The sequence below is a fragment of the Ambystoma mexicanum genome, chromosome 1p, assembly GCF_040938575.1.
Source record: "Ambystoma mexicanum isolate Mex_15411 chromosome 1p, UKY_AmexF1_1, whole genome shotgun sequence".
Taxonomy (NCBI): Eukaryota; Metazoa; Chordata; class Amphibia; order Caudata; family Ambystomatidae; genus Ambystoma; species Ambystoma mexicanum.
The window spans coordinates 270,709,444-270,715,444 of record NC_090921.1 but is presented as its reverse complement, the minus strand read 5'-3'; positions in this window follow the sequence as shown (position 1 = coordinate 270,715,444).

Below are 6,001 nucleotides of genomic sequence, written 5' to 3'. Positions count from 1 at the left end.
GTTGGTCATTCTTGACTCAAAGATACAATGGTATAGTGAAATGCTGATTAACAACACTGTGTTAGATGCATTATGCCTCTCTCCCTGAAGACTTTCGGTTGTGTCAAACCTCTCTATCCCTATCTATGTGCATGAGGAGCAACAGGAGTTATCGTGGACATGTTGCAGAACTCGTGAGTAAGCTATCAGGTTTGTGGTTTATAAGACCCGTTGAAGCGAGTTTGGAGAGGGCATACACTCCGAAGCCCACATGCTATAATTCTAATTAATTGTAACGAGCATAATATCGACACTGTACTAAAACGAGAGGAGACATCCTCTGGGTTCTATTGCAGTGGCTGATTGCTTCCCTGTCACATAAGAATAGCGCTAGACCTTTACTCTGAGGTACGCTGAGAGCGGCGGGGGTTGTCCCCTTAAGGTCAGAGCTCTTACTGGCTTGGGTGATCCCAAGGAACACGTGACAGGAGGTCATGCAGAGAGTGGCAGAAATCCTCCAAAGGGCCATGCTTGCAAGACGCATGTAATTAATGGAGCACAAAGCAGACAATTAATTTTCACATTTGAATTTCTCTTTTGTCCAGGAAATTCCAATGGGGCTTAAAGCATAGTGAGAAACTGGTTTGTTCTTTACATGCATTCTATCGTTTTGTTTCTCCCTTTCCATTTTTTTTTTAAATAATTTGTATTTATAATATTTATAATCATTATGTTTTTTAAGATGTTCTGTATGCTAAGGGCTTTTGCAGATTGCTTAATTAACTAATGAATGCAAATATGGCACTTTATGGTGGTCCAGTGTGATATCTCAAAGAAGGGGAGAGCGATGATGTTTGACTGCAGTCCATACCAATTCTAGCATTTTGATTTGAATGGCAGGAAAGTGACCATAAAGGGTCTTGGCATAATCCAGCTGAGCATTAACAAGGGCACCAGCCACTGAGGCAGTATTCTCTTGAGGAATGAATGCGGGGAATTTTTATAAGAGTCTAGAGTTGATAGAAACATAACTCCCCAATTTGTGGGTTCTTACTAAGGAAGCGTCTCATATGACACCCATGTTTACTATAGAGAAAGGGAAAGACAAATAATGTCAATAGGAGAGGGAAGATGCTTTCAGTAAATATGTAAGTCCAAGTAGCAGGATTTCCATTTGGGCAATGTTGAGTTATAAGCTATTACGCATCCTTTCCTGCAGAGTGGCCACGCTTGTTGACCAGTAAAAAAAATAAAAAGATCCTTCTCTATTGTGACTCGCAGGGACTGTTGGATATTGTCTGCATAAGAATGGAACCTAATAAAAATGAGATGTTCATGGGGCAGGTCTGTAAGTGGTTTCATATATCTGAAACAGGACATGGGAGCCCTGAGGGACTCCTGAAAGGATCAGGGAATCTGGTGAAACACGGTTCCCTAATCTGATTATTGGTGATGGTTTGTCAAAATTTCTTGAAACCAGCTGAAGGCCTGGCCAGAAACACAGGCCACGTGTTTGAGTCATTCGAGATGTGGAGAGTGAGTAATATTGTCAAAAGGAACCGTCTGACCTACGAGGGTGAGCACGGATTTAATACCTTCATCTGTTTAGTGCAGGATCTCATCCCAGACGTCTACAGGGGTAGGTTCCATGCCATGTCTTGGTCAGAAGCCACATTAAAGGTAGTGCAGAGTGCCTGAATTTCCACAGAAGCTTGGAGTTGTTTGATATTAACATCAAATACACTGGACAACTTGTATTTATTTATTCATATTTGCATTTATTAAGTGCACTAAACCTGGAGGCATCAAGGCACTAGTTACAGATACATATGAGTGGATGCTTCAGACAATGGTAAGGAGTTCCAATTCTTGGTGGCAATGACCAGGAAGCTGAACCCCCCCGCCCCCCAGATCTCTTTCACCTGAATCTTGGGATGGACAGCTGGTGGGAGTATGTTTATTTCGTTTATATAGCGCTTTAAGCCAAAGCGCTTTACATTATAACAACAGGTACAAAGATGGTAGAAGCAGGTTAACAATCATGATGCAAACAACGATTTACTATGTAGAACAGTTTCCTTTGGAGTGGAGGTGAGGGAACAGAGAGAGGGAAGGGAGAGGAGGTAGAAAGGAAGAGGAGCAATAAAGTCAGATATGTGATATAGGGTCAAGTGGATGAGAGACGGGAGGGTAGGGGAAGGTAAGGTATGAGGGACAGGGAGATGGAGAGGGGAGATGGTAGAGGGTCAAGGGGGAGTGAAGAAGGGCTTTCAAGGAGGTGCGGAAGGAGGTGTAGGTGGGGATAGAGCGGATAGAGAGAGGTAAGGAGTTGCAGTGTAGGGGAGCCAAGAGCTGAAAGGAACGGAATCGAGAGGCTGCACATGGTGACGGGGGAACAGTGAGCAAGAAGAGGACGAGAGGGAGTGTAGAATGAGAGAAGAGAAGAGAGTTAGGGGGGAGAAAGGTCGTGGAGTGATTTGAAGACCAGACAGAGGAATTGGAATTTAAGTTGGGAGGGGAAGGGAAGCCAGCCAAGTTGAGAGAGTGGGGAGGAAATAGAGTCGTGCGGGAGTTCGGCCTTGATGAGTGAGCTTTTGTATATTTTTGTGAAATGTATCTTGGGCTGTGTTAGAGAGGCATTTATGCGTGATGACTACTGCCTTGAAGATGATACACTCCCGAATGGGTAGCCAATGAGCACTTCCTCTTGCGGCTGAAATATGCGCCTGCTTTGGTAAGTTTAGAGCAACTCTGATTGCAATATTTTGAATAGTTTGGAGTTTGTTGTGCGCAGAAGTCCCAGCAAAGAGGGCATTGCAGTAGTCCAATCTTGAACCAATTATCCCACTGACAATGCAGCTGTCGGAAGGTAGGAAGGGTCTGCAAATATTAATTTGTTTGGCAGTGTAGGCTGCGGAGGAAGCAATCCCATTCACCTGCTTTGATAAGGACAAGGTGGCATCTAGTTATACCCACAATGTTTTGACAGGATGGTGATGTCTTGAGTGGTGAAAGATTTGTAGGCCAGATCAAGTTTACTAAGAGAGGTTTGTGAGCCAACCTGGAGAATTTCTGTCTTTTCATCATTGAGGCAGAGAAGGTGGGACGCCATCCATGCATGGATGATATGGTAGACTGAGAGCAGATATGAGTCAGTAGAGTAGTTTCCAGTGAGAGGGAGAAGGATCTGAGTGTCCCAGTGTAGTTAGTGTAGGATATTTCATGATCATCTAGCAAGTAAAATCGTGGTTCGGTAAAGATATTATAAAGTGTGGGGGAGACATAATAGCCTAGTGGAACACCACGAGTAATGGGGGCTGGAGGGACCGAGGCATTGGATGAGAACACTCTCATAGATCTGTCCGATAAGGAGGAGATCCAAGAAATGGCTTCAGGTGAGAAATGCACTGCAGTGGTAAGGTGGTGACATAAGAATTAGTGGGCCACAAAATCCAAGGCAGCCAACAGGTCCATCAGAAGGAGGAGGGCTGAGTTCCCTCCATCCGTAAATCTCGTCCATTTGGTTGTTTAGATCCAACAATGCTGATTCAGTGGCATGGCCTGGTCGGAAACAAGATTAACGCAGACATAGAAGGTTATAGGATTCCAGATAAAGTTGGATCTGTAGGTATACTGCTCGATCCAATATTTTAAGGAGGAAGGGGACAGTGGTGATGAGGCAGTAATTCATGGGGATGACCGGGTCCATGTTTTTTGTTTAGTAGAGGCACGACCCAGGCACCCTTGAGACTGGTAGGCACAGAACATGCAGAGAAAAAGGTATTGCAAAGAGTAGTAATGAAAGGTGTGAGGTGCTCAGCACAGTCCTTGATGACAACCGCTTGGCAGATATCCCCCTGGCAACAGGAGGATTTGAGGCCTTTGATGATCAGTGACCAGTTCGAAGTAAAATAATGGTAAATTATGCAGGTTGGCTGGTGTATCTGTGGAAGAAAGCACATGAGTGGCGCTGCTCAAAGAGTTTTTTATGAGGATTTATTTCTGGAACATATCAATTTCATGTAATAGGGCATTTGGGATATTGGCGCACCAGTTACTATCCTGGGTACAATGTTATGGTGGGAGGACAAGCGATTCCAGCTCCCTTTAGTCTAGCAAAGGGCTCTCTAGAATTGGAATTCACAATTCTAGTGTTGTATGAGGAGCCTTTTAATTGTAGAATAGCCTTTTTGTATTCTCTTGCAGCATGAGTGAAGCCAGCTTTGTTAGGATCAGTGGGGTTGTTCTTCCATTTAGTTTACACCTCACGTTTAAGGAGGCGGAAGGGCTTAAAGGCCAGCAGAGAACCAGGCTGCTGTGGCTTTTTGCATGGAAAGGGGGGCACAGAATTGGTAGCCTGTGTGAGAGTAGAATTGTACAAGTCTACCAAGACAGCCGGGTCATTAGCAGGAGGCTGTGAGAGGAGAAGGTCATCTAGCAATGGTAAAATGCAGCTTTTGGTAATGTTGCAGGCACACCGTGTTTGTGGGGGGCAAAGGCGGGACCGCCATTTGAGGGAGCTCAGACAGTGGAATATTAAATAGGAAAGTGTTGTGCTCGGTCCAAGGGTAGGGCAGGTTAGAGGTGATATCGATATTACAGTTAAGCTCGATGAGCCAGTCAAGGATTCAGCATTTGGAGTGGTAGGGCTGAGGATGCGTTGTTCAAAGCCAAGCACTTTGATAGCGCTCTCTAAGGAAGCAGCATTTGCATTGGTCTTGTCTTTAAGACCTAGGTTGAGGCCACCAAGGAGAATGGTTTTGAAGGACAGTTTGGAAGAGGAGATAAGGTGCAAGATATCCTCTTTCAAAAGAAAGTAGAGGGCCGGGGCACGATGCACAATGTGTATGTTAACCATAGAGGTATGAGAGAGGCTACGCTTGGTGGTCAGAAATTCATCTGTGGAGATGGTGAGATTGCTGATTTCTCTAACAGGTAATTAATCTCTTACTATGAGGGCGACCCCACCTCCTCTAGAATCTACTCTATCTTTGCGAAAGATGGTGTATTTAGGTGGCATTGCTAGGGATAAGGAAGGGCCAGAGGCCGCATGTAACCACGTTTTTGATATAGCTAGTAGATCAAGGTTGTTTGTTGTAATCAGGTCGGCAATATCCAGGGGTGGGCAGTGATCGATCTGACGTTCACCAGGGCTCCCTTTAGAGGTGTAGCCGTAGGTTTTGGTAGAGGGTTACAGCCTAAATCCTGAATGTGGGATGGAGATACAGAATCTTGGCTGCTGTTTGTGGTAGGAGAACAGTTCTGAATAGGGTTAGGGAGAGCACAAGAGGGTACCTGGTTTTTGCGAGATTGGGTTACCACAGAGGTAGAGACAGGTAAAGAATTGTTGGCAGTGAGAATTTTCTGCGTACTGGGAATTTCATGTCTGTCACAATTCAACAAGGTAGCCATGGTGGGGTATTGTGGCAGGTCCAGAGAGTTAGGGCCTCATTACGACCCAGGCGTTAAGGGTTAACGCCGTCGTTAACCCTTAACGCCTGATTCCAATTTTAACGGCTGCTTTTAGCAGCCGTTAAAATCCATGGCGCTAACCCGCCATGATGCTAATTACGCCACCGTAATTTACGGTGGCGTAATTACCGCCTTCCCCACTCCCATTATGCCCTATTGGGCAAAAATGGGAATGGGGAAGGGAAAATGGGAAATGGGGATTTACCGCCCCACTCACCTTGGAATGGGGCGGTAAATCCGCCATCCACCATGGTGTAAACATAGTTTAGACCATGGTGGTAAAGTTGGCCAACTTACCGCCTGGGTCGTAATGACCCCCTTAGTGATGGGACCGCCTCTGTGAGAGCAGTGACATTTGTTTATTGGAGAGGGGGTAGAGGAGGAGCGCAATTGGTTGGTGAGCGCAACAACAGTGTCATCAAAGTTGGTATAACATGTAACTTTATGATGGGTATATAATATGAGCATGGGTTACCGGGTCGCATTACAAATAGCCACAGGGCTGACATGTGTGTTGGCCAAAGGGTCTGGCTGTGAGGTGGCTTGTAAG